Source organism: Carassius auratus, unplaced genomic scaffold (assembly GCF_003368295.1).
Source record: "Carassius auratus strain Wakin unplaced genomic scaffold, ASM336829v1 scaf_tig00011539, whole genome shotgun sequence".
Classification (NCBI taxonomy): domain Eukaryota; kingdom Metazoa; phylum Chordata; class Actinopteri; order Cypriniformes; family Cyprinidae; genus Carassius; species Carassius auratus.
This window is the reverse complement of record NW_020524215.1, coordinates 1-10568: the sequence shown is the minus strand read 5'-3', so window position 1 is coordinate 10568 and position 10568 is coordinate 1. Positions and strand designations below refer to the sequence as shown.

General features: G+C 33.8%; 1 pseudogene; it reads right to left on the bottom strand.

Moving 5' to 3' along the window:
- Window positions 1-3355: 3355 nt before the first annotated feature.
- LOC113073173 (actin-related protein 2-B-like) lies at window positions 3356-9327 on the bottom strand (annotated as a pseudogene).
- Window positions 9328-10568: the final 1241 nt, after the last annotated feature.

The window sequence follows — 10568 nt, the reverse complement described above, 5'->3', positions numbered from 1 at the left end:
TTGTATATACAGAAACTATATCTATATAGTTGAAGTTATTCACACATTTTGCTCTTGCTGAACTCTTAACATCAAGCTTACAGTATATATATATATTTGATTATGAGGTGAAGTGCAGCTTGGATGCTTCCAGTGTGAACACAGTGTGATTATGGAGCGTGTAGGATTGAGTATGTTGTGAGTTTTGCAGTAACACTGCTGGTATTACAGTGGTTTCGTGGTACTCTGGTTTTACTTGAACTGCGATGGCTATTTTGTTAGCTGATCATTGTGGACGTGCTCACTGAATCACCACTGGCCTGATATATTGATGTTTGTTTGATTGATTCCTTCAGGAAGCGTGTGAAGGATGTAGTGAACGTGTGGCATCATGATCATTTGTGAATCCTGGTGTAAATAGACTCCAGAGAATCCAGCTGCTTGTGTTCGGCACTAATAATAATGTGTGTTGTGTTGCTCTGGGTTCAGCTGGTGGTGGGCAGATAACCACACAGACACGGTCAGGAGATCCAGTTATAGCTGCCCAGCTCACACCGGCAAACAAATTGTGTTAAGTCAGGATGAATTTCCCTCTCAGATTGAAGAGGGTGATTCTCAAAGTGGCCATCAGCTGTCAAACTTCTCACAGACAGGTTTAGTTTTAAGGGTCATATGCATGAAACAGTGCCGTTTGTGCCAGAGAAATTCTAGATATTTACAAAAATTGCATTGTTTCTAAAGCAACATTAATACCCTTTTTAAATTATTTACTATTATCCCATGAATAAAACATGTAGTTACTGCCCGACACAGCACCAATATTATTTAATGTTACTCTTACCGTGAAAAGCTACATTATTTGGACTGTACTTTTAATTTGAATAGACAATTCTGGTAGAGTATCACCGGTTTTGTGTGCCTTACAACATTAAAATAGAAAATTAAATAAATAAATATATTAAAAAAATTAAAAAAATATATATATAAATATTTTAGCATTGATATGCAACTACTAATATTTTATTTGGGGTTCAGAAATCAGATATGTGTTAGTATTAATTAGTAATATTCAGACTTGAACATCAGTGGGAAAATTGTATATATATATATATATATATATATATAGATAGATAGATAGATAGATAGATAGATAGATAGATAGATATGATTATTCATGATTAATCGCATCCAAAGTAAAAAAAATTATTTTCATAATATGTGTGTGTGTGTGTGTGTGTGTGTGTCCTGTGTTTATTATGTATATATAAAGACACACACACATACAGCATATTGAAGACATTAACATGTATATTGTTTTATATTGTTAATTATATTATATATAAATATATTTAATATATAAACGTAACATTTTCTTTTAATATATGCATGTGTGTGTGTATTTATATAATAAATAATCACAGCACACACATATATTATGTAAGCATCAAAAATCTTTTATTTTGTTGATGCGGTTAATCATTTGAAAACACTAATATATATATATATTAGTATTAATTTATGAATATATATTGGCACTATATAGTATATCTTACTAATCTGCACACTACATATATATATATATATATATATATATATATATATATATATATATATATATATACATATATATATATATATATATACATATATATTGTATAATTACTTAAATACATATATATAAATGACTGATATTCAGGTCAAAGTGTCTGATATTTGAGTTAATTCCAAAATTATATAACCCATTAAAATGTAATGGTGATGAATGGAAACAATATGCAAATATTTATCATTTTATTTATTTTGAATGACTTTCTTTCACATGAAACACGAGTCAGACACACACACACACAGTGCTTGATCACACACTCTTTGGCCGGTTTCATCAGACTCTGAATGTGACGTTGTGATACTCTCTTTCTCCAGTGAGCTATGATTATAATGTACTGCTTCTTCTGTGATTCACGGGGCTCTTCAGTTCAGCTTCGATGCTTCTTCTCGCTGGATCAGTTGAACTCGTGGCCGATGCATGCCTTCGTTCGTTTGTGATGCGGTTCATTGTGATGCATGAATGAACAATATGCTTCATATGGCATCATCACGCTCAGATTAATTTCTCTGAATGTTTACTGCCTTGGGAACAGTGCTGTACGCTTGTTCATGATTTACAGTATTAAACATACAGTGTTATGAAAGCAAACGCCTGACATCTGTCTCTCTGCAGCCGCTAGACTTGAGCTTTAGTCAAACTTCAGTAAGTCTGTAGTCTTTGTAACCCACAAGATGGCAGCAGCAGCTCAGTAATAATGTGTGTGATGTAGATCCTTTACAGATCTGGATCATATTTGGTGGATTGGTTGGGAAAATATCAATAGGAAAGATTCATCATCAACACCTGACTTTTATTGATCTGTTTTAATAAGTAAACATGTTTAGCCAGGTCAAACTCTTCTCTCAGTGTCTTTAGTTTCAGTTTGCCATTTCTTGCACTACATTTCTTTTTTGTGATTCAGACTTTATACTCTGAGGTCAGAATTGGCTTGGATAAAAGTCCCAGATCTCCAATGCAAAAGAGTTACAAAATAAAGATAACCTATTAAAATAAAATATTTTATTAGCTATTTCTTAAAAAAAAAAACTTTAGGCATCTTGGTTTGGTTTAGTTTTAAGTAATTTTAGGTTCTTTCATCTCTTTTATATATATATATATATATATATATATGAATTTATATGCATTTCCATATAGCTTCGATTTTAATTTAATTTTTTTAAATCAATTTTTAATTTTTAACTTAAGTAATTCGACAAACTTATTTCAGTTAGTGGAAACATTAAATAATTTCTCTTTTTTTTTTTTAAGTTTAACCTTTTCTTCTAATATTTCTATCCTATTTTATTTCAGCTTTATTCTAAAATGTAACATTTATACTTTGAGGACAGAATCACCTTAAAGACTCGTTCAGAGAGAAAAACCATTCATAAATAGAGTAAAAATGCTTTATTTTATTTTTTTATTATAACGTTTGGTGTTTTAGTCAGCATTAATAATATTATATATTTTTTTAAAGTATGACCGTTAACTTAGTATTATTGAGATATTATTATAGTTTTTATTAATATTTTTATTTCGTTTTTTTTTTTTTTTGCATTGTGTTTTCAATTTTCTTTGTTAAATTTTATTTTTTACATTTTTTTCTACATTTTTATATTTCTATATAGATAAACAAAATGAAAATGAGAAATGGAAATGGAAATAAAACAAGTTTTAGTTTATATATATATATATATATATATATATATATATATATATATATATATATATATATATATATATATATATATATATATATATATAATTTTTATTTATATTTTTTTCATTTAGAGTTCATTTTAATCCAAGACGTGATAATAGTTTTGTGGCTTTAGTTCCAGTTCACTATAATAGCCCTGACTAAGACCTTTATGTGATTGAGTATTTCTTTGATCATTTATCTGTGGTATAAAGGTAGTGTTTGAGTCACTGAGCTCTTCTTTAAAGCCTGTAATGGTCCTTCAGCCATGCGTCAGATGTTTATGATGCTCAGTAGATGTGAATGTGAAGTGGATGAAGGCTCTCATCTCTGCGCTGCTCCCAGTTTGTCCAGCACCTTCAGGCCTTTCTCCTCGTACTCGGCCCGCGAGAGCCAGAAGGACTCCTTGTCTTTCATGATGTTGGCCAGCACCGCTCCTCCCATGAACACCATGTGTTTGCGCAGCGGAGGGTCTTCGATGCGGATCTTGAATTTCTGTGAGGAAACAGCAGTGAAGAGAACGCCCAAATCAGCTGGACTCAAACCAAATGAACTCAAATCTAAAACAAGAGCTGGATTTTTGACACACAGCCTGCATCTGCATCAAGTTTCGGTGAGCTTCATTTACATGTCAACAGAAGTGAACTCTGTTGCTTTTCTAAGGCCTCAGGTGTAAATCTGCTCAGCTGGGGACTCATGCATCAATGTTTTTTACACACTAATAGAGTTTTTGGAAAAGTCCATACACAAGCAGTTAACCAGTAATGGATATGCACTATTATAATATTTATTATTATTTTGATTTGACTTGTAGTTTTCATATTTTAAGTTTTTCTATTTAATTATAGTGTTTGTCATTTAGTATTGAATTTTTTTTATCATTCAGTGATTTTATCATTTTTATTTATACTTGTATTTTAAATATTTCTACATAATTAATTTTTATTTCAATTTTACTTTTAGTAATTTAAGTACTTCAACCCCATCTTATTTCAGTTTATCAAGGCAACATTTCTATTTTTATTTTATTTTTTAGTTTTCTTTAAAACAAGTTTTTTTTTTTTTTTACTAAATTTGATAAATGTTTTTTCTTATTTCTGAAATTTTCTATTTAGGTTTACATGCAGTATATATATATTCAGATTTTTTGTTATATATATATATATATATATATATATATATATATATATATATATATATATATATATATATATATATAAAACAACACTGTAGCCCACTTGCAATTCATTTTAAACATAAAGAGTCTTGTTTTAAACATAAATCTAGTAATTTTTAGGTTTATAATATAAAAAAAATCATAATATATAAAAAAATTATACAAGTAAGCTTAAAATGAAGTTTTAATATTGAACATAATTTTGCTTGTTTTAATGGTGTTTCCTTTAGGGAGGAAAATCCAGAAATCCTAGCACATGAGTTAGCAAGACTAGCGTTAGCGTGAGCGCTCACAGAAAGCTTCTCAGTGTCTCCCTTCAGCACTCGCTCCAGATACAGCTGCTTGATCTCACGCTCCAGACGGGAAGGAAGTCCCGGGTACATGGTGCTTCCTCCGGACAGGACGATGTGCTTGTATAAATCTGACCTGCAGACGGACAGTGAGACACGAGGGGACGTCCCAGATTTAATTTCCATCGAACACAACTGTGACATGCTGAAAAAAGTGCTTCGCTTGTATTTGACCTGAAATATTCCTTTACTGAGGATGATGCTGTTGAATTATTCTGACCTGATGTCAATGTCTGCTGCCTGGATGGTGTTGAAGAGCAGCTCGGCCACACCAACACCCTCCACGTTAATGAGATGAGGCTGGAAAAGAGCCTCTGGTGCTCCAAACCTCTCGCCTCCAACCATTATCGTCCGCCCGTCTGGTAACTGCACACCAGAAAGGTCAGTAAAAGCTTTAGATTCGGTAAAGAGGCCAGTTAAGTTCATATTTATCATGCATGAGAAACTTATAGCAGCTCTCTTGCGCCCCCTGTGTGCAGATACATAGTGCATTAGTGCAAAACTGCTTTTTTCCCCATTCATTTTTCTCACAGGGTTCTTTAAAGTCTTCTTTAAGGCACTTTAAGCCATGAACCAACCTACGATGTGTATCAGAGCATTAAAAACTTTGATTTTGAAACAAAGATGTGTATATGTACAAGACTGTGAATGGTTTTAGTGGAAAAAAACTACATTTCCATAAAGCATTACGATATAATTGAATAAAAAATTATGGCAAAATATCAATATTCATTCCAAGTTGTTGATTTTATCTATAGAAACGATGGATTTTTACATTTATTGCAAAATATCAATGTTTATACAACTATTTAAGTAATGTGAAAGTGTTGTAGTAGAAAGACCTACTTTTTATGTCATCAGAGACCAAATTATTAGTCATGTGCTGTGTTTTATGAGAGTGGGTGGAGCTAAAGAGCTCTTGGTGACTCTGATTGGTGGGATTTTTTGCACAGCATCATGGGTAATGTAGTTTTTCACCACGAATCCCACTGTTTAGCAGGAAATAAAAAACTAAATTGTTGAAATAATGTGAACAGATGGTTTCAAACAAAGCATATGCCATCGAATAACAACCCTGGAGCTCACAACAAGCCAGACTTAACTTGTTAGAAGTTATTGTTATACATGTATTTCCCTATGAAGAAACTGTTTTTAATAGAAGTGAGGGTTTAACTGGAAATCTCAATTGGAAAGTTAAATTAATATGCACTAGATCTCTGATTCTCAGTTAGTTTTGCCTCAGGACCCAAGAACTTTGCCTATTTTTGTTGCTGTTTTGTTTCTGAGGGCGTTTCCTCCAATGCCTGTAAGTGTATTTCTAGGGTTTGAGTGTATTACCGTGTAGGACTCCACCAGGACTGTGGTCTCGTTGGCCAGTTTCTGTTCCTGCTCAATGTTGTAGCCAACAAAACACAGTTTCTCCTTCATCATCCGCACCGTCTCGAAGTCCGCCGTGTGGTTGAAGGCATAGCCTCGCAGAAGCAAAAGCTACATGGATGGAATATACTGGATGAATATTTAATAGACTCTCTATAGAGTTCAAAAGAGTAATGATGCTGCATGTATCAAAGGAATAAATAATATTTTAACATGCTTTGCAATAGAAGGTAGTTTTTTAATAATATTTCTAAATATTAGGTCATTTTGATTGACACGGAATGACATGAGGATTAGTAAATGATGCTCATTGGGTGGTGAGAATATGAAAAGTCCACCTTAATCAGATAGCGTGTGATGTCACGTCCTGCGATGTCTAGACGGCGTGTGAGATGAGGGAGAGAGAAGCCCTCGTAAACGGGACAGATGTGAGTCACACCATCTCCAGAGTCGATCACCGCGCCGGTCAACAGACCTGCAGGTTTGACACATCGCATATTTGACTGGAATATTTATACTGATATATTTTACCCAGTTTATATTCAACCAGTGATAAAACTGTGCTAAAGGACGAGTTTTGTGAGGCAGGGTCCCAGGCAGCCTTTATGAGCTGATTATGACTGATTTTCAAATTCCGCTTTTTAAATAAAACAGACCAACATGACTTTTTAACACTATTTGAGATTAGGAAACAATATTTATAGAGCCGTTCATGTCAGATGTTGTTGCTGATTTGAAATATGCTTTTTCAAACCTGAGTGTAGTAAGAGTTGCATTGCATTTACAGCCACAGACTGAGCAGACTTTCCTTGAAAAGGACTTTGGTATAATGCATAAAAGTGACAGAGTGCTTAGGGCCCAGAGGCTGAGAGGGGCCCGACTGAGCGTGATTTTAAAGGGGGGCCCATAGCAAATTTTTTGTTGAGATGATAAAATATAAATCTTAACTAAACTAGAGGTACCTACTTTTTAATCTTCCGCTTACTTTTTTTTTAACAAGTTGAAACAATAAGGCATCACTAATTATTCTTATGATACATTCTGAGTTGTGATAACTAATCTCACTACTACTATTTGCATAACAATTTTTTTTTTTTTTACAATGTTTTAATATTAGGGTGATTGGGCTCTTTTGGCTTCTTTTTGATGGCCATGGGCCTAGTTTTGTTTGGCAGACCTGGCAACCCTCTGTCTGTTTTACCCTGAGCGTAGAGGGTCAGCACGGCCTGAATGGCCATGTAGATGCCGTGGAACTTGTAGGTCTCGAACATGACCTCGGCGATCTTCTGCCGGTTCTTCAGCGGGTTCAGGGGCGGCTCCGTCAGCAGGACCTTACAGTCAGGAGGGCTGATGTTGAGGCGCTGCGGGCCGAAGGTGTGATCCCACAGGTGCAGCATGTCCTCCCAGCAGCGCCACTATCCCGTTCTCCATGGGGTACGAGACCTCCAGCATGGAGCGGCACTCGCTCGCCTCGTCACCAACCATCAGATCCTGGACACACGGGAGCAGGAACACACACAAATCACTGAATCACTGAGGTTACTGAATTTTTAATAAATCATCAAATTCATTTTTTATTCAATTCATTTTAAATTCATCTGTGTTTTCCATTAATTCTACATTCTGCAAATGTAAAGGTGGAGTATGGTTTCAGCATCCCACGCAACTTTAATAATAATCCGCTGTCTAACGTCGACAACCTTTGAAACGTTTTTAAAGAGAAAATGTTATATATCTCCGAAATATAAATATATAATAGAATAGTTCATGTGTATTGTTTATACAGCATTTTTGTGTTTATTGAAACGTTTGAAATGTATGAAAATGCAAGGGATGTATTATTGCATTAAATAATGTAGAATATAGAATAATATACTATATTTATTGCTACAATATGTGTAATTATTTTAATATTATTATTTTGAATTGTTTCATATTTTGAATATTTTCAGGTTGTATTTTAATTTGAGGATAGGTTTTAGTAGTTTTATGTTTTTGTGTCATTTGCATAGCTTTTTTTATGTATTTCTGTATAACTTTAATTTCTTTTTATTTATTTTAACACTTTTATTTCAATGCAGTTTTAGTGTTTTAAATGTATTTATTTCACAACTTGTTATTGCAACATATTCAGATTTCATTCAGCTTTATTTTAATTGGGGAAACAATTGTAATAATTTTAGTTTTAGTTAATTATAACAAGACTAATGTGTACATGTGTGTGTTGTGTGTGTGTGTGTGTGCATGGGCGTGTGCCTGTGTGTGTGCATGGGTGTGTGCCTGTATGTGTGTGTGTGTGTTTATATATTTTGTTTTGCCTGGATAACTCACCTTGATCTCTATATTCCCAACTTTTGCATCTGATCGAATGATGGACGTCCCACCAGGGCTGGGAAGATGTGATCGGGAAAATTGGAGCCAGCAAAACCACACTTGACAAACTGCAGACATTATGTGGGAAGATGACAACTCAGTTCTCTTCTGTACCACCTTTTTCAGCTTTCTGAGGTCAGCGCTGCAGATATTGCACCGAATTATCTGAGATTGGCTTGTTTTGAAGAACTGCAGCTTCCTCAGCTCCCTCTAACTTCCCTATACTTTCACTAAACTGTGTTTTAAAGTTTCAGCTCATCAATCTCCAGACTAGAGCACTTAAAGCACTTCCTCATCTGTGACCAATAACCGTGAATCTTTTCCCCTGCCACCTTTTAAGGTGAAGTGAGTGGTGTTTCTGCGCAGACGTGTTCAGACAGATTTCAGCAATGCAACAGGCCTCTGCATGAGCCCACCGCAGGCATGCAGCGATGCAATCACTACACTAGAGTCATGCACATCAAAAGTTTAGTTAAGAATGATGGAAGCTTTTAAAAAGCTATACATTTAGCTCTATGTACGTTTCTGAATGAAAACAAGTTTCCTTCAACATTCATTTAAACACAAATACACCTGTGCATCAGTATCCAATATTTAAATCAGTGATACATAGAGTTTTAGCCCCATAATAATGAGTTGTACATCTCTTACCCCCGTCCCATTGTCACAGACGACCACTTTCCTCCCGCTGCTGTCCATGCTGTTTGAGATGAGCCTCAGGGAAACACCCACAGTGGCTGTCAGTGAGGATGTAGACGCTCGTCAGTCTCGGTCAGGCTGTTTTGTGAAGTGAGGTCAGATTTAAAGGGGCCGGTTTATCTGAGGAGGAATAGACGACTCCGCCTTCACTGCAAGCACTGCTTGTTACACTCTAAAAATATGACTTTTAATGGAAAAAACAGTGATGCAAGAATCTTACTGTAAAACTTACTGTAATAATTGGTGAACCTTATCATACAGAAAATATATTATACTTTGAAATAAGTAAAGAATGTATCATTTAAATTACTGTAAAATGATGCATAAAAATAATGAACTACCTTATAATTGACAATTTATAATTTAGAAAGCAATACATGTACTTTTTTACGGTAAAATGTAAAAAATGAAAGCCCAAAGGAAAAATCTTTTGAAGTCACCTTAAATGTAAGAAATTAGGAAAATAAAACAAGCTCAATGGAATGGCACCACAGACGCAAATACAGTAATATACAGCAATTTAAAAAAATACAGTAAGTCACTGTATGTGGAGTCTTTTGTGGAGTCACAAAAAAAAATCCCATGATGCAAAGGGTATTACAGTTACCTGCTGAAAATGGTAATGGTAATATACGGTAAATAACTGTAGAAATTATGGAAATGTCTAAAAGTGTATCATAAATAAAAGTTGCATTTTAAAAGACAATACATGTCATTTAAATATTCTGAAAACTTGTAAATTACCTTATAACTGAGAAAATGTTTGGTCTATTTAACGAAGCAATGTTTACAGTAAAACAGTAAAAACTTTTATCCTGCAGAGTTAAACTCTAAAAATATCCAATTTAATGGAAATAAATTACAGTAAAAACCTGTTGATTGGTGAACTTATCCAGAAAAATATATTTATATTATAATGTATTATATAAAAAAAACAGTAGCTATTTAAATTATTGTAAATGTTTCCTTATAATTGAGAAAATGTATACATCACAAAGCAATATTCATTTTTATATCCAAGTAGGGATCAGAATTTCTTCTTTTGGGTTTTTAAAGTCATACAGACATGAGAGTGATTAAATTATGGCCAAATTTCCATTTATCATTAAATTGTTCCTTGAAATGGTGATTTAGGTTTTGTAAAGCTGTTTTATTTTTTACTTTTGTTTTACCAGCCATTCAGCATCTACAATTCAATCTTGGAGTCTCTTAGATTCAAAAATAAATATCATTTATTTCACATTTTCAGACAAATGAACACAAGACGGTCCCGTTCTTCTTCGGTGAGTATGGGTTTGGAAATGATAAATGACGGACGGTCATAAA